Genomic DNA, 19,981 nt, shown 5'->3' with positions numbered 1-19,981 from the left:
CCTTTTCTCTCGCATTCCCCCGCTTTCTCAACCCCGTCCGACGTTGCACACGAGCTCCGCGCATTCACCTTTTCTCCGCATTTTTACATCCCCTCCCACCCCAACCGGCACTGAGCAATATCGCGTACTATATCGCGCGGAATGCGTCTATACTCGAATCTATCGACTTTCACGCGCCCCTGCCATCCGGACCAATCTTGTACTCCATCCCCGCGGAGATCGTAACGTCGCGGGGGTAAGTGCCAGGAAGCTTGCATACCCTCCGCACCTTTGACAATATCGACTATACTCGACTCCTGAGATTTTCATCGGTGCATCCGGCGATTTTCGAGTGAAAGGCTGTGAACGACGCGATATTGGGAGGACGGCGGGATGTTAAGGACGCGGAGAGTCTTCGTCAAGAGGAGCACGTACATCGTAAAATAAAAGATCACTGTCGTTTCTACACGAGAAAATTGTATATACGAAAAACAAGACCTGGATTCAACAGAAGATGAGAGACTTATTCAATCCTATCGTCATTATTTGTTTTAGTTTCGCGTCTCCTTTCAACATCGAAACATCGATGTCAACGAGAAGCGGTAAGTGAGTCGCGTGTATAGCTAGATGCATTTTGCTCGGAAAAAAGTCCTTACTGTATTTTTCCTGCCCGTGCAAAAGGCAGGAGGCGTGCTGGGAATATAAGCAATATACGCTTTGTACGTTAGCACTATACGCGTACAGAGCGCGTATATAAGGTTGCGCTCGTACATCATGCGAGATCAAGACGGCCATCAGATATTCGCGTTTCTCGCATTATCCTTCAATAACTCGAAAAGTCTATTCCCTCGTGCGGCAAGTTCCCGCTCTTTCTTTTCAATCAATTGCGAATGTAACAACCTCCTTTAAATACCGGATGTGCGATACCGTTACATTGATTTACATCACCGATTGTAAATCACGCGACGCAGAGTTTCATTCCTCTTAACCGCAGTTAAGAGGAAGAAAGGGGAACGATCAACGCTATGAAAAGCGAAGAGTGTAGTTAAGCACAATGGGCCCTTCGGAAAACGATGCAGCGTGGAAGATGCGGTGAAGGAGACGCAACGAGTTTTGCTCGTGTTCGCACTTTATATGCCGGTTCACGCGTGCAAACAGTCAACGTACCGCTTTCGGTGCGCGCGCTCGCTGCACGTCGTCGCGCCGATGCGGAAAGACGTTGCGGGCGAAGTGAGAATGTAAATCAGACGACGCGCGAGAGAAACGGAGTTACATGACTCAAGCAGTACAGGAACACCGTCTTTAACACACTGTAACGCAGACAGACGTTTCGCCGACAGCACAGAGTTCAACATTTCTTTTCCGTTTATCTTGCGATATTCCCTTGGATGTTCGTTCTCCGTTTCTCGGATGTTCACGCACACATATTCGCGATTTGAAAAAGATTTCGCATGACAGTATATTGAATGATGTCCTGCAACAATATTATTCGATAATGTACCACGGGGGAGAGGGGTAGGAGATAAATCCGTTTGATTGATATAAAATTTGCATTGAAATACATACATAGATACGTCTCGCCGCGACGTTATTGTAGGACGAAAATGGCGTCGGACGATCCACGCTCGGTCGTGGACCCGCGCGATCGAATCTCGCGAACGTCACACAGCGATCGGGAAACGCGATTGAAAATATTTACGAGGATGTGGGTGTCAGGGCGCATCATCGCGTGAAAGAATCGTCCGTTTCCCGCGGCATTCGAGACAGGTATATCCGTTCCGCGAAAGCCTTTTGCGTCTGACCGGGTTCGATTGATCGTTCTACCTCCGGTATATATTCGAACACACAATGCGGCTCGACTTTAATATATCGCCGATATTACCGGCTTGCGGAAACGCGGCGGAGAAGGAGTAACGTGGAAGCGAGACTTCGGAACGAGCGTGGAAACGTGGAAAAAAGGGGGGAGAGAGAAAGAGAGAAGAAAAGAGGAAAACAAAAACAGGGGAAAAAGAGAGAAAGTACGTGAAAGGGCCTTTGAAAGTTCACACAGGTTTGTGAGAGAAAATGGTACTTCGTAAAATCAACGGATAAAGCGACGATATAATAATATCGACGAACGGTCAGCTTTTTTTGAAGGTCCCCAATTTCGCTAACTGGCTCGCTCCGCCAGTGAATTGCAAACTGTTGCAAATTGTTAAGCGGCATCGGCTATTTGCATTTCGGTTGCTGATATCATTCATATACTCGTTATGCGATATGTGACACGCGTGAAAAGCCGTTTTTAATCGTTGAAAAGGCGCGGAGGGCGCGCTACAAAATGTAAATAACCAATTAAATGCAGCGGAGCTGCATTTAAATGAAGTCGGGGCATGCAAAGCTTAGCCGAGGGGCCAGCTTAGGGATTTACTCGTCTTTAAATTATTTTCCCGTACCGATTCCCCGTCTCTCCCGGTAATCGCAGACCAGCTGCAGCGTGCATGAATAAATAAGATGCTCGGTGCAGCTTTAACGAGAGGAGAGAAAACTGCGCCTTCAAAGAAAAGTTACCTCGTCGATCGCCGTCGGACGACAGAGATAACACACGGGTCTCGCTACACGTGTTGAAACGAGATAAATCCGTTTGCGGATTTTTGTTTCAAACTTGTTTTTGAGAAAAGAAGAAAAAAATGAATCCGATTATCTAACAATATTTTTTAACCGGTCATTCAACCACGCCTGTTCCATACATCCCGAGCTCGTGGCTTAATTAATTTCCCAGTGCGGAAAACCATTTTCTCATTTATTCCCGAAACGTCGTCCGTCCTTTTTTTTCCACGTCTGTCCTATGCGTCTACTCAGGCGCAAAGAACCCTCCGTCGCGCCGCGACCCGACGCGACGCGAGGTTGATTTCAATTAAGCACGCTAACTCCACCGAGACACCCTTTTTTCCCTCAACCGCCGTGTCGCTGATGCTTGCATTCAGTTCGCGGTGAAAGAAGTCTACTTGCGGCGACGTCGGCGCAAAAATTTTACCCCGCTTATTTTGCCCGCTGCTGACGGGAACACAGGGAACGCGGCGTCGGGCAACGAGATGATGAAATGCGACACAGCCGAAAACATCGGCAACGTTTTATCATTCACATTTCATCGAGAGACATTAATAGATGACTGACAAAATATATAACTTTAATTTTAAATCGTGTCTGAACCACGAGTATCCAGTGAACACATGTATTTTATTTTATTAACAACAGGTACATTGTTAATAGATAAGTTTTGTTGTTGACAATTAGATCGACGCACGACTCTATTCCGCGACGTGGCGTCGTCAACAAGCGGATATCAATATAGCAATCTTCAGTGGAAGCTGCGTGGTCCAGCGATATCCTACGAACGTCTAAGTAGACACACACACAAGCGTATCCATCGCGGGATGTAAAAACGGAAAAGATGTCTCCAGGCAGGTCTCATGTCGTTTCAACGATGCCAATATTATCCTCGAGTCTCGTCGAGAACGAGTCTTTCGCGAGCGACATACGCGCGCTTCGTTCCGCTGGAAAAATATTTATTCGACCGCGATGGGGAAAGGAGAAGCCTCCCCATACTTGCGACAGACATACAGCGTTCCGCGGTCGTGTGTGTGCGCGCATCAGCGGTCCCTTTTGGGTTTCGCCGCCGACGAGGAGTCTCAATCCGCTTGAAGCAGCGAGCGAACACGGTCTCGAGAGTCCGAGAGTGACGCTAGGAATGAGATATGTACGTGGAACGTATGTCCCGACACCGAGTCTGATTTCGCGGAGCGCTTTTTGCGAGCGAACTGCGCGACTGATATCGTGGAAAAGAATGTATTCGCGAGCGCGTGCGTATACGTATAAGTTTCGTCTCGCTTGTACATGTGTGTAAGATGAACGTAAACGCGTGCGTGTTGGTTGCAACATAATATACACACGTACGAACGCGTAATTCCAATATCATAGGCGCCGAAACGGCGTTCGAATGTTTCGGGAGTACGTGGGGTCTCCATAATATGTTTTCCTATAATGCATTCTCAGGCGCTTTCAGTGCTCTTTGCGAGGAATCAAGATAAAACGGTAACGTTGAGAATGTTTCTTTGTTGGATATCTCCTTTTCGTAAGAGATTCTAGTGGTTAGGAAGTATTTATAAAGTATCATCAAAAATTTTTTCAAATTTGATTTGAAAACACATTCCACGTTGTTCATCAGAGATATCAATTTTAAAATATTTCAATGTTACAAGCGACTGGAAAATTTTCGAGTGAAACACTTGACGCCTATGTCCGATACGAAGTTCCACTTCGCGTACATAGTTTGGCGGAGGACGAAATAAATCGGCTGGCTGCGGCCACGGTCGATTTGATTTCGATCCTGGAACGGGCGAGAGCGCAGCCGAGGCTCGCGTTAATTACCAGCAATTTCGGCGTTTCGCCGCTCTTTAAACACCGCCTTGGGAATTAAGCGCGGTGCTATATTGTCGATAGGGAGAGAATGAGCAGCGAGCGAGCGAGCAAGAGAGAAAGAGAGTGAGAGAGAGGGAGGGGAGGGGGAGAGAAAGGAAGAGACGCTCGTTTCTTGCAGCCGCGTTTACAATTTATAATCCTATTATAGGATTTAGGATACTCACCGGTGTACGTCACTCCAAGTCGACGAAGCGAAAGCCCCTCTCAAAAGGTATCCGAGTTCTTAAACACAGAAAGAAAAGGAACTTGAGTATGTTGTAAGTAAAGTAACCGCTCGATCGTTAATTATAGCCACGTTAATTACGCGACTTATAATTACGATATTGTGGCTTAGGTAAAGATACTTATGGTTGGAAACATGTGCCGAAGCATATTTATGCCTTATATTCGTAAAGCGATACATACACACACACACACACACACACACACACACACACACACACACGCGCGCGCGCGCGCGCCCTTAATTATATTAAAACTAGAACTACCACAGAATAATTTACATTTATTTCCACCGAAGAAATCTTAGAAAAAAAGAGGAAAAGAAAAAACAAATTAATAAAATTAATCACATGTATAATTTCAATAAAAGTCAGGAAAAATTTCAGAAATTAAGATGTTTTAAAAATGTGTAATAAATTATTTAGGAATGTCAAACGGATCATTTTTGACTCCCTTATTGGTTCTAGCGTTAATAAATTTGATATCGAAACCTCTATATAATTATGAGTGACATACATAACCAAAATCGATTATGTTTGAAAAAGGATTCAAGCTGGATATATAAAAAATATTCTTCATCCTCCGCACAAAAAATGATGACGTTATAGTAAACACGACATTAGTTAAAGCAATGATATCGTAGTATGCGACCAAGAGTAATATCAATATCTCCAGATATTTCCAGAAAGTACACATCATTAATGGCCTCATACGTGCGAGAAGAGAATGGCAGCGCGTTAATTGATTTTTCATTCGACAAAGCCGCTAGAAGCTCTTCAACGTCCCGTAGACGGAAAACGAGCAGTTTGCGATGGAAATCCTCGTGAAAACAATCGGCACATCCGGCAACTGGCGAATTCGAAATCCTCTCAGTGGAAATCTTTCTCCGTTGGAATATTTAGCGGCCGAGCGAATCGCAATGGATGCAACGAAAATGCACAGGGAAAATCGCTCCTTCCGTCGGGCGGGAATTTGAAAGTTCGTCGAAGAACACTTTAATTTCGCGTGAAATGGCGCCGCTGTTTTCTTAAAGCTCGAGCGTCTATTTTACGCGACTGCAATAATGCCCTTTGAATAAAAAAAAGCTCTTTTTTTCTTTTTTAAATCGTAAACAACAGATGTCTCATTACGTATCAAACATCTCATTTTACTCATAAATAAAGTATCTCGCTACAATGTTCATACAAATGATAATTCATGCTCAAACGTAATGTCGTTTATTTTAACGAAGTCACAGACGAACCGGAACGCGGAAGTTCCGGCAAAATTAATTTTCTCGCATGGCCCTTGTAGTCCCAAAACGGAAATCGCAAGGACCTGGTGCAACTAAACGCGAGGCGCACGTGCAATTCATTTCGCTCATTCATTATAGATTTTAATACCACTCGCGTTGGGATCCTATCATAAATTAAATCCTGACAGACGAAACTCCGACGGCACAGTCGAATCTACGGAATACGATGCGATCCGAGGCGGAAACAGAGATCGTAATTTTTGGAGATGAATCCTCCCCGATTCTCCAAGTATGATACGCGCTTTGTAGTCAATGAGCTAATTTTAATTTTGCTGATTTTAATTTCTCTAATTTTAATTTCACATAATAGCGAAAAAAATTTTAATGAATTTCACAGTAAGCGCGGGAGGCAACATTTCGAATTAATATTTATAATATTTTCTATGTCGCACAAATCATATGAAGCACGCGCACAGAAATGGCATATATCCTAATGCACACTGTGCTGTAATATGATGCGACATATGTATAATTTGTGACACGCAGAGAGGTGAAGCTACGAAATCTTTGTTGAAATTTTATTAAACAACGTAACGAAGAAAGTGCAATTACTTCGTACGATGAATATCATGAACAAATTTCAAAGATGATTGCAAGAAATGAGTGCGCAAATTGCGTAAATATTAGGAATTACGCCAATGCGGATTCACCAACGAGCTCGATCTGCGTTCATGTGACTGTGACGTTCACACACTCTCCGACATCCCGGAACATATCCCAGGAGGGCACGCGAGGAGAGGCCATTAAGTGGCACCAACCAGTTTTCCTGTCGTTTCTTCGCGATACCACCGGCTTGGCAATATATTTTCCCTCCCTTTTAATTACACGCATTACTTACGCTCGTTAATTAGCCTCCAGCCGAGGATCAGAAAGCCGGGAGGGTGAGTGCCAGACATCGGATGCAAGCATTTGCGTCGAGTGCTATACGCGCCCCTTTCCCACCCTTCCGAGACGAGAAATCTCTCTCGATTATGATGTCGATCTCTCTCACGGTCTTCCTTACTAAATTAAAAGAAATTCTAATTTATTTCCAATTGGAGGGATAATGATCGCAGTATTGGAAATTAAATTACGTAACCGTAAGGAAAATCTACTGGCCCCTCAATCAAGTAATTTATGCAATACAAAATTGGCTTAATTAATTAGCAACTTCATCTATTTTCAACAAATTATATAAAGGTAGTTTTATCGCCTCTAAAACATCAATCGTAACAAGAAGCCAGTATTTTAACGTGATTGTGATTACCGCGCCATTAGAGCTAACTCTGAAATCCTCATCGGCAAAGCCTGAATAAATCCAAATATTTTTGTATATCACAAAAAAGGAGTTTTATATTTTTAATTGGAAAGCCTCGCGAAGAACGATCGGATGAGAGCAGAAAAAAACTCATATATATTATATATGTATATATATAGTGTATATATAATATATACCTATATATATATATTATATATAGGTATATATTATAGAAGAGAAGAAGTAATATATATATATTACTTTTCCCCCAATTCTCTTCTACTGTATCCGAGAAAGCCGACTTCTTCTCCGCTTTAAAACCTGAAAAAGCCGACGTTACCCCTGAGAGGAGATAACAACGAGAAGGAAGAAGAATAAGATCGTCGGTAAATCGTCGGCAGAAAATCAGTCCTCGGTGATTTTTATACGGCGACATTTCGCGGTATATTCCTATGATATGCCGAGCGCTAAGTTGAAAGGGAATAAGAGGAAAGCGCGTTCTTCTATTTGCATCGGAGCTTGCTATTCTCCTTTCTTCGCGGTCTCAATTACTGATGCGCCATTGTCGGATGCGCTGCTTCTTTCAATTTGTCGAGTGGCACTCCAATGTATAGCTGTTAAATATAGTGTGAGCTACTTATAAGAATTGGATATGAATATCGACTGAAAAAAAACATTTGGACTTCGTACGATTCACTGAACGTCAAGCGCTTCGTCATTGCGCATGATGCATTGTACGCAATGTAATATAACGTTTGGGCAAAACTATATAGAATTAAATAAACGAAAGCATATCTTTCGCGATACCGTGTTTCATTCCATTTGCTTCAGTCCGCGATGCCCCACACGCTACGGCACACAAAGCCTCGGCGAACTAATAACGGGTGCACGCGTTATCCTCTTTTGAAATATCTTTCGTTGAAGTATCGCCTCCATATAGTTCGTGATCTACAGTCTCTCCTGACGTCGCGACTGTTCATATCGAGAGGATGCTTCATGAAGATACATGCGCCGAGCTGCCGAGAAATACAGAGTCACGGATCCGTGCTAATAATTTTACAAGTTGGTCGATAAATTTCTGGTAAGGAGGTACGGGACCGTATCATGAAAATCGTAAGCGTAGAAACGCGGGGATTTGACCGTATATCACAACGGTGCGCTAGGGGAAAAAACTTTACCACCCATTGCTAGGAAATATAGCACCCCACGGTATAGGAAGGGATCCTGCAGTGAGCACCGTCCGCTGCTGTCTCATACGTGCATATAACTACTGGTTATATAGTACAAGTGACTACAATAAAATATAAGCAGAGCTGGACTGAGATATTTCGACATTTCGGACAGTACGAAATATTGTAACGTATCACTTTTGTACTTTATAGACTTTTTGCAAATGTCACACACACGCGCGCGCCCGCACACACACATCTTCAGATACAACAAAAATGTTTCTCTTGCTAATCCATCAAGCAAAGAATATGAACGTGAATCAACTTTTTTTTTAACGAGTGACGGTACCGTGAATACGAACGAAGCCAAATATGTATCAATGCATGAATACATCAAAGGAAAAGATCTCATCAAGCTCACTTATGTAAGTATTCATTCGTAATTGTTCTTTGCTAATTTGATCTGAATTAATTTTGAAGTAGATTTAGTATTATAAAAATTTTATTTAAAATATTTATTTCTTTCAACGACATTAAATATATTCAAATACATCAAGTTATTTTCGAGAATCCGTATAAAATACATAACAAAGGATCGTTGCGAATGTATCTTTGGAGCAGTCACTTTGTTTTTACTCGCGTGACCTATTACACTAGTTGTACAAACAGATCGCACTATACGCGCCGTCTTTCAAAGGGGCTCGACGAATATGTAAGTGTGTCATCCGGTCATGACAACGACTTCGCGTGGCGTACTTTTACCAATGCCTCGTTTCACTTTCGCACGGGGCCTACATCAGGGTCATTCGCGCTGCTCGTCCGCGAGTCGAGAGTTCGCTCGCTTTCTCTCTCCGTGAACTTGAAATCGAATTATACACGCTTACGCAGCCAAGCGGTTACGCAATTCGTCGTAATCCCCGGCGCGTCGATACCTATGCCACGGTATGACGTTGAAACTGCTGGAAAGGCTGACAGCTCTTTGCGAATTAACCTTCAGCGATGCAAACTTTTCTCCTTATTTCATCGCGAGCGGACTTTATGGCATAATTTTCATGTATGTGTTCTTACCAATATTACTAATTAAAATATTATAATACTGAATTAAAATATTATAATAAAGAACATCGTGCGATGTAATTTCCAGGAAGAATAAGTGGTTGCTACAATGTGCAAACAGGCCGCAGATGAAATTTGCACGTAACACACAGCGAATTGTGTAATGAGATTACTCAGTGTAGAAGTTGTACACCGCAAATTAGATCTGCTTGATTTCTGATAACATTTACGAACTCTCGGTTAGTTTATACACGTACACACACCCCGATTAACGAATTACCTGCCCCCGTGCGTCCCCGTCGTCCTCGAAGGAAATGAAGTCGAAGCGACACTGGAAAATTGGAGACACAGGCGAGAGGAACGGGACCGGATTTATCGCTTAGGATCTCTCTGCTCGGGTCTCCGGCGGTAATATCCGACGGTGATTCAACTCGTCTCGAGGGTGTCTTCGGAGCGCGGCAATAACATAATAATCACTATTCCCACGTGGGGAATAGGTATAGTACATCATTAAAACGCGACGTTAATTATTAGCGATACCCACGACTGGCGGAAAAGTGTCGAGTTTCGCCATTCCGCGTCGCGAGAGCGTAAAGATAGATGATAATTTGCCTTTTAACTGTTTGTTAACTAATCCGTTATTGCCATTTAATTTCGTCGTTGATCTATAGAGTTATAATAGCGCGCAGTGCGCTCGCGATATTCTTTTCCCGTGTGCGCGCACTCCTAATATACTGAAAAAAACCAAGTATGCTTCGTTCTGCAGAAGCTTTTGCTGTTTTCTACTCGCTCTATTGTGTTCTAAGCAACAATCTACAAGTGCCTACGATGTCGTCGTGTCAGTTGCGAAAATGCCGAGCTCCACACGTTCCACACGCACCGGTGATCGCGCTAATTATGAGAACGAGATGAGCGTGCGGTGGAAAAAAAAACCCGCGGACCTCACGAGGGAAAGAAAGGGCCGAGGGCCCTGAAAAATTCTCCTTGCCGCCGCATTTATAACGAGTACAATGCGCAACGCACGATTCCCACCAACATCGCGATATCGCGAATTCTCACAGTACGGCGGCGGAGAGTACGTTCACTCCGCGCTCGAGGAGTCGTCGACCGTTACTCTTGACACGTAGTATATATCCTGTCGCGCACTGTCGATCACGCCTATATCGATTATTTACCGACGCGATCGCCATTGTCCAACTCGTCGCGGGATCGAGATACGTCGTTTCATTGTCTCCCATATGCCGGCAGATAAACCGATTGCGTCTGCAGTTGACGTAAACGCGTTTGCGGTAACTATCCCCGCTTGTGTGCACGCTCGGTTTATTAGAGATGATTAGAATCGTTTTTCACTGCGATGTTGTATATGCCGCATGGCATTGACGCTGCGATATTAACCGAATGAGTTTTACTCCCCTAGCTCTCTATCGATCTTTATTTAAATAACAAATATTATTATAATAGCGGCCGTGCTATACGTCAACATGCTATACATTAATAATACAGATATCTCGGAGAAAAAAAACCGTAAACCGTAATTATAGCTTAAAAATTTCTATCTTCCACAGAACTTTCGTTATTGTTCTCGAGTACATAGTCTCATGATAAAATCATCCGAATTGGAAAAGAGAGTAGTCTCGAGCATACGCTCTTGTTAAGTGCATAAGCATACTTTAGTAGCGTAAAATGCGCGCGTAAGAGCGAGATATCGGAAAAGGGCCGATCCCCGTAAGACCGCACCGTAGTAAGCACCATTCAGCAGACATGTTAATCTCGCCCGTATATATGAACACCAGGGACCACGTTGGCTTTTACGACCTATCCTTGACTGCGATAATGGCGCTATTTATATGTAGAACTCGGTATTCTCACGGCGATGCACGTAACGCAGGACAAATGTGTGCACCTGCCGAAACGTATCTTCGCGGGGAGAGGACGCCCCTTCTAAAAGGCCGCGTGTATACAACGCGAACTGAATCCGCCGACACAATTGCGCAACACGGATAACGACTTCTATAAAGTGCGGAGAGAGAGAACTTCTGATAGCAAGAACGGAAAACGTGAAAGAACGGCTTTACAATGCGATAGCATACTCGATAAGGAGCGTAAGCACACCCCAGCGAGATGATTTCTCGTTTCGCTTATAAATCAAGAACGATGCATCAGTCGCGGGTTGCAGGCTAGCAAAAGTTTGAAGTACGACCTTCGACTTTTTTTAAATTTCACGTATTATATCTCTCTGTATACAACATTTATAATCTTAAGGAAAAACTAATCTAAAAATAGCATTAATTTAATAGAAAAATCTGAACGTTTCTTTTCTGGAGTATACGTATTAACAGATAGGTACTGGAGTTTCAACGTGGCAATAATTTATTATATGCGAGATTGCCCAATGGTTTTGCAAAATTTAATTTCTCACGTGACAACAAATTTTTTTTAGTAAAACGTCGACGAACAAAATTTATATTCGCGTCACGACTATTACTTTGTATAGCCATACATTTCAATAAGCTAGAGATTCTGTAATGGAGATTGACAGTGGCAAACGTGTAATCGCGCCGGTGCTTCGATCGACATAAGCGATTGCAACGCCGTGCACCCCGATGCATTAACTGCAGCTGCTGCAGCATTTCTGCATAGGACGGACTCGAGAGCAGGATATTACATTATGCGCATATGGGTCACATAAATACATCGATCTCATTAGTCGCCGATAACAATCGAGCCAATTCATCCGATCGCCGTCAATGACAAAATTACTGAGTGGGTACACAACGACATTTAATTATTCAGCGACCTAAATCAAATTTGCTCATGCATTTAATCTGGCTAATTTTCTCAAGTTGCGTACTCACTGCATCTTAATGTCGAGGGCATATCTTATAACCGATGTAAATAAATCATGTCTGAAAACATGACAAACAAGAGGAAAGAAAATAGTATTGACATATATGATTTTTTAGATAAGTAAATACACAGTGGCCTATTTTTTAAATAAATCAAGTACGTTATAAATAGCGTATATATTTAGATAAAATTATTACCTCGTTAAATTACTTTATTTTATAATATATACACTAATAATATAACAATATTGGCAAATTATGTCTATTTTAAAATGCAATATTAATTAATCACTCATGGTGAGAAGTTGATCGTTAATAAGACTTCGCTCGTTTCACCTATAATGGCTCATTAGCTGATCGGTACTGCACATCCAGCTACGAAAAAAGCACGGACAGCTACCGACAGCCTGAACGGGAAAACTAGCCCATGTCTGATTATCTCGTTAACGACGTCATTGGCAGAAGAATCGATGCAACGATGCCCGGCTCCAACGTTCTAATTAAGCTTTGGCCAATAAAAGAAACGTATCCGAAAGTTTTTGCGGATACAGTAATGTTCAGCGAATTACATTTGTACTTGTTTTCTGAACTAGGACATATCTCGCTACACTTTTATACATTACACTGAAAAAAAAAAATGTTTTTTAGATTTTAGTAAATATTAGTTTGCATACAACTGACTCCATTTATTAAAATAAAGAAAATTTTCCCTTTTATTAGTATATTTTTTTCCTAGTGAATACACATACTAATAAAAAAGAAAATTTTCTTTATTTTAGTAAATAGAGTCACAGTTGTATGCAAACTAATATTTACTAAAATCCAGAACATTTTTTCTCAGTGTATACCTACGCGTTTAGAGCACAAAAATAGTTTTCAAAAAAATATCTGATTTAATCTGACTCTATGAGAGATCTAAATTCTTTCTACCTTTTATGATGGATTAACAATCGATTCAATCGCCGAAACGCGAGGCAGTTTTAATACAGCGCGAAATAAAAACAACGAAAGTCTTATAAAATCGCAGGTGTGCAATCATTTGTGACCTTCGCGAGAAACTCAAGACCGGCAAGATAGCTAGAGCCGGTCTACCAGCACTTGCTCGAATATCCTAGGACTTCTATCACGGTGGATGGGGCTAAAGTTACTAACTAAACGAGTTTCTCACTAACAAACCCACTGGCACGAAACGATGACAGTCGAGGCTTACAAGGGAATCGGTAGAGAGGTTGCGTTAATATTGTTCAGAAGTTCGCGCTACGTGAGGTATAATGAGACTGAGTATAGGAGAGAAAGCGGAAGATAGGGTACGAGGTTACCCAATAAACCGAAACAATAAGTTTGACAACGACTTTAACACTGAAAATAGATTCCGACGATGGAAGTAATCGAAAGTGCGAGGCATTGCAGTGTGATCGAATTGTTATAGTACATGATAAAATGCAATAAACGATTTATAACAGCAACTTATTTTTCCTTAACGTATAACGAAAAGATGTATTGATATGACATAAGCATCTAAACGTGTAAAAAATATATAATACACCCTGCATACGCATTATATATTTCAATTTTACACGTGTAGGTGCTAAGGAAAAATAAGTAGCGTTATATATATATTATTTGTGCGATTATGGCGCAAAAGGATGTGCGCTGCTTTGAGCCGAAAATCTGAGTTTAAATCCGACCAAAAATCGTTTTTATTCGATTGCTACCTCTCGGAAAAGAATGACACCCCACCGCTAAAGTATCTCTTGCCACGAGCACCCCTCTGTATTTGAGGACTGGTCCTCCAGGTTGGGGATTGGGTAGGCTATCAACTTACCCTCCGTTAAAAAAAATTATTGTTAAAAAACCAGAAGAAAGGCTTCGGATTTGATGAAGGCCATGGCTCGATCTTGAGCTGTAGTGCCATTGAAGAAGAAGAAGAAGAAAAAATTATATACATTTTTATAAATTAAAATAACTAATCAAAAAGAAAATTTTATATCTTTTGCAGATTTTTCTACGTATCAAATATTCTATTAGAATTCGAGGAGAGACCAGTATCTACTATAATAATCGAAATGTTCCATGTAGAATAAAATAGATATATTGCTTCGAAACATTCACACGCGTCTAAGACAAAAACAGTTATAAGCAAAGATATCGCGCGTTCTGACCTTTCTCGCGGCGCAGGAAAGCCTCATTCTTTTTATTTTCATCCGCAAACGGGCGAACCCCGATTGCGGTGAGGATGCGGCTGCGAAGGACAGGGGACGAAAGGAACGAGAATGAAGGACGAGGGGTGGTGCACTCGACAACTTGTGGATCGTTTCATTATCCTCAAGTGGTACTCGCGCGCAACTTCTAAAGTTCACCGCACAGAAGTCGGGGCCCAGCATCCGCCGAGGTGGAATAATCATATCACTCAGCGCAACGGCGAAGAGTCTTTGGCAACCACCGAGTCTTGACATGGTCCTGGAGCTCATGGAGCTTAGCTAGGCTGGGCGCGCTTCGCGAAATCTCGGCGCGAAATTCCTGTCCGCCACCTCTTTATTGTCCTCGCGCCCGCGATACGCGCGCTCGTAAAAGACCTTGTTTAGATCTCTGCGCGTCGTCGCATTCAGCACGGTGCGGTAACTCGAAGCTGCATGGTTTGCATACCGTCGCGTTATCTTCCGCGGAATGATAACGGTTCGACAAGGCGGCTGCGCGTAATCTTATTTTCCGTCCTTTATTTGGCTCCTTTAATTTCCTTTCGAGGCGCGATAACCGTCGTTTCGAGCGCTGAGATCCGCGTGGAAACTGCGCGGAGCACCCTCGTCGACCCCCGAATTTCTCGTTCGTGCGGACGTGGGCGAGACTTTTTATTGCAACATGCGTAATGACCGAGAAACGTGTTTTATTTTCTCTGTCAGTCGTAAAATGTGAAAACGGAAATCACGGAAGATTAAATCCCTTCCACCACGATGTTTAGATCGTTTTAAGCGCTTTCGCCGTGGAAACATTTCTACAATGAGATATCCATCTTCTGACTTTCGCGCAAAAGCGATGGCAAATTTGTGGTGCTCTCGTAAAGATCGGATTGAATGTAATAAAGTAATGGATGCGCGGCTGTAGATTTAGAATACCAAGAATTTTCGAACCTCGGAACCATTAAAGTATTTGTCTTTCTTGCAAAAAGTGGAGCACGCTCAGTGAATTAAGAGACTTAGTTTACTACTTAAAAAACCAATTAAATTTTGCCGACTCTACTTAAATATAATCCTTTAAATTTCAGCAATCCAAATATTTGTTGTTTAATTTTGATAAAATTAAATAAGACACGATTTTTATTTGGCTCCTTTAATTTACAGATTATTTCATAGTTACGCATTGTTTTTCCCGTTTACATTTGCGAGACTAAAAACGCCAGACGACGACTGGAAACTCGTTTAAAACCGCGAATACCCATGTAGGTGGAACCCGGATCCCACATTCTACCATTTACGAGCAATCGCGCTTCCCCACAAAGTTTCGCCGAGAAACTGAAGACGGAGGAGGAGATCCGCAAAAACGGCGAACGCCGAGATGGGTTTGTTCTGCGGTGCGGCACGGTGAAAGAGAAAAAGGGGGATAAAAAAAGAAGAAGGCAAGGCAAGAAGATATACTCGCGCGTAGAGAAGCGAGAAGAAGATACAAAGCGCGGAGACGAGATGCGGTAAGCCAGTAATTAAATTTGCAACTGTTAATCAAGTTCGAGCGAGCGGATCGATGCCAGACGAGAGAACCACAGCGATCGCGAAAGAAGGAAGCTCGGAGAGGAGGGTCGGGTGGAAGTGAAACGCGCTCGCCGCCGAAAAGAGACGGCAGGACATCGGTCAATAAAATCGGACAAACAGATCGATCGAGCGAGAGGAAGCGACACTTGAAGTTTCTGATTGGAGATAACCGTGACAATGATCAAACAAATATAGAGAGACGGAGAATGTACAGAGGGAATAAGAGAGGTACGAAGGAAAGAGTCGTTATTTTTCAATTCTATAATGATTTATTTCCTGTGTATCTATTGGTCTAAATCAGTCGCGTTGTATCCAGCTGTCGCTTTGTCTCTCGTACATAAAAATCGGCGCGCCCCCCATGAGTCTCACGGGGTTTTCGTCTATGATCCTTGCCCTCCATTCTCATGCGCACGCTCTGGAGAACAGCGGAAGTACGAGTCATTACGGACGATCAAGGGGAACGCCGTGAGGGCAGAGACTACGACGCTCACGTAGCACCGCCGCGCGCCGTTACGATTATTGTCCTTCCCGCGCCGACGAATTACGCCTGATTTCGTCGATTAATCGACGCGTCGCGTTACGACGCAATCCGGAGCGGAACTGCGAGCGGAGACGAGTGTCCGTAGTACGCAATCGTATAGTCGGGAGATAAATGACGCGTGTCGAGCTGAGCCCCAGGGTTAAAAAACTAACTGCGTCCGTGAGATCGTTGCACATCGTCGATGATCCAGACCGTGCTCGCCCGAAAACCCGAAAAATAATACGAATTTGTTCGACAGATTGACAGGCCGATTTAAAAAGAGATTGCGCGCACCCGCTAACTATCGGCAAAATCCGATATCAAATTTTCCCGAGAACGGGCCTATCACGATCGGACTGACAACATTAGGACGGGGAATTTTTAAACTCCGCCAAAAAAATTCGTTGTTTCACTGTAAAATAAAGACGTCTGAAAATATCGCCTAGTACAGCATGCGCAGCTGAAAAAATAAAAAAACCGTTTAAAACATCTATTTCTAAATGCAATGCAGATCGCTTGGAGTGCACAAGTACTTAGTTGAACAGTGGGCTTTAATGGATTAAACGCAATCGAACTGAAAGCGAAATAGCTGACGGAATTAAGCGACCAGGAGTCACAAAGCGCGCAAGCGGCTTGCTCAGGCTCAGAGCTCCGTTCGTTAACCCGCTTGAAATTTTTGTCCCAGCCAACAACATGGTTGAGGACTATATGCGAGCCACGAGAACGCGGTCGCGACGTGTCCGAGCGTGCGTTTATTCGGCAGCGCGAGACGAGCGCGAGCACGCTCGGAAGGTGGCCCGTGTGGGTCAATATACCGGTTTCGACCACAAACGGACTAAATATTTGCGCCGCATTAATTGCAACGGCCAGCGCCCGATACTTGGCTAATTGATATTTGCGAAGCGGTCGGCGTGCGGTAATTCCACTGGCATTCCGCTAATTAAAATATGACGCAATACCCCCGCACGAGATCGCGCTTGTAAATTTGACCGCCGCAACTTGCGTCGATACAACGTCGCCGGCGTCGTTCGTTGTCGTCGTCGTCATCGTCCTCGTGGTCAAATGGCGTCGAATATCCCGGCGAGCGCATGCCGCGCGTTTACAACGCGACGCAAAGATGACGCCGGACGTTTTCCGCGTTGCGGAAATCGATCGGTGCCGACGGTGCGCGGACGGGAAATATCAAAACTGACTTCGTGATTCGTCGATAACTCGCGCGCGCTGTCGCGTTGGCCGCGTGGTGTGCCAATCAACAGGGGGGGTTTTCCACATCCCGGAAATAACCCGCAAATCTCTGATTGGCACCTCAATCGAGTAAATCAGGCGACGGTCGGATGGCCGGCGATTGTTACCAATGCAGATATATTCGACAACGACCGGTTATTGCGGTCGAACGGCCGCCGATGTTGTAATGAGATATTTACAGGCACCTCGGAGCTAAACGAAGTTAATAGATTACCGTTTGCGCGCTGCAGCTGTACTGTTTGCGCGAATCAAAGATTGAAAAAAAAACGACCGCGAGCGACACACGAGCGACAAACCGATTGTCAAACCTCTATATATTTACGCGATGGATGTTAATTTATTAAATGCAACAGCCGCGCTGCTCTTACAATAATGATTATCGCGAACGTTTTATTGACAACGACGCGATAAACGCCTTAATCGAACGATAATCGAACCCATCTGTAATTAGATATTGTAATAACCAATAATGTTGCTTTACATCATAATGCGTAATAGTGTTATAAACGAATACGTATGTTTGCTGGTTTGCTCCGCGAGTCCCCGCAACAGATTATATACATGCTCGGTACGCTGAACGTGATTAATATACGAGCGAGTAATATAAATTTAATGATACCGAAAATACTCGCCATCTCGCGTTTCGCATAATGCAACATGCAATATGCGCATAATAATTATGTGGGCTTCGCTCGATACGGTTTCCAAACTATACGATATACGAGCTGAAGCATTTTTTTATCCGTGGAACGGAACAGCATTTCCACTCTAGCATTATTCGCTTCGACGATATATGATAAACTTCACTTTTTCAGAAACTATTGGTGTCGACGTGTGCCCTTTGCATCTGTCATATCACGCAATTTTACAACTATAAAGCATTTTCGACTTGCGATATATTTTCTATCAGAGAACTGCTGCTCATACAGGTTAAAAATTCGTAGTAAAGTATCGATGTCGAAAGTGCTGATGAGTGAGAATTGACAGCGTTATATTACGCTAGATTAACAAGTCAAATGAATACAGATAAAATTAAAAATCTTATTTGGATACTTCACTTATCATCTACCGTACACGGAAAGAACGGTTTTGCTGAAGTATCTAAAAATTTAGCTAGATACAGATCTGAAAATAATTTTGTTGGATCATCAAAATTATGCAGAACACTTAAACTGATTGCTAAAATGTCAAAATTTTTTACAGCATTATCATCATACTTCAACGATCTACTATAAATTATTTTGATGGTGTAACAAAAATATTTTCAGATCTGTATCTAACTAAATTTTTAAATACTTCTGCAAAACCGTTCTTTCCGTATGCGAGTAATTTAACAATTTAATTTGAAGTTATTATCAATCGCCAAGACCAAACCGGCCTTCAGATTTCATTTCTCGGCCCTCGTAAATCGCCACTGGTTAATCGTCCCATTACAAACTCATAAAGGAGTTTGCTGTTGCGAGAGTTAATCCCGGTTGCTTAATCTTCGCGCTTTCTGCGTCGCGCACTGAACTTTAGTGACCGCGGACCCGATTCTTGCTCCTTGAATTATCGGGCCAAAAAGACGTCCTTGGTGGCACATCGACGACGACGACGACGGCGAACCGCCTTTGTCGGGATCGGCACGTGCGGGACGGTAAACGCTGGCAAAGCAAATTGCCGGGGGTTTGTGGCACCCTGAACTCGACCGCGCAAGCTGCTCCGCAAACCAAAGGATACTTCCGGCGCGTTCGAGAAAGCAACGTCCTAGCATACGCTCGAGGAGTACGCTGCTTTCAAGACACGATCGTCGAAATTCGGGAGAGCAGCGGCTACCAGGAGCAGGACTTATAGAAGTAAATTGCTCGAGGAAAATTGTAATCGCGAGTTTTAAGCCTTTTATTTCAATCGCCGATTGTACTGATTTCAATATATTTCCTTTTTATTCAACTCCTCCCTCTAAATACATCAGTGAATAAACCTTTCACTTTATTTCAGGAAACCGCAGAATGTCGCAATGTCGTACGGACGTTTCTTAAAAGATTCGATTTATCGTTTTCGAGCGTTGCAACTGCGCGACTGCGACTTGAATATGTACAGTTGCAAGTGTAGCCGGGGTCGCATGCTTCTGCCGGACATGTGAATTTATAACGCCTTCGACGCGTTTGCGAGCCGTCTGATTCGACATTGAGAAACGAGGCTAGGGGGATGGGGAGTTTTCTACCGACGTTTA

At 43.2% G+C, this 19,981-nt stretch overlaps 1 protein-coding gene across 8 annotated transcripts in view; it reads right to left on the bottom strand.

The window, feature by feature from the left end:
• The window catches only part of LOC112454016 (protein turtle), a 268,193-nt gene that overhangs the window by 193,017 nt on the left and 55,195 nt on the right, over nt 1-19,981 (bottom strand). For 7 of the 8 annotated variants that reach the window (XM_025015156.1, XM_025015163.1, XM_025015155.1 and 4 more), the window contains one exon: nt 4,602-4,659. The gene's annotated coding sequence lies outside the window, so the exon portion shown is untranslated. Of the gene's footprint in view, nt 1-4,601; nt 4,660-6,791; nt 6,956-19,981 lie in introns of all 8 variants that reach the window. The other variant, XM_025015157.1, reaches the window with a different exon arrangement.

This window comes from Temnothorax curvispinosus, unplaced genomic scaffold (assembly GCF_003070985.1).
Source record: "Temnothorax curvispinosus isolate PA1 unplaced genomic scaffold, ASM307098v1 QBEX01004775.1, whole genome shotgun sequence".
Classification (NCBI taxonomy): domain Eukaryota; kingdom Metazoa; phylum Arthropoda; class Insecta; order Hymenoptera; family Formicidae; genus Temnothorax; species Temnothorax curvispinosus.
This window is presented reverse-complemented; position numbering and strand designations above follow the sequence as displayed.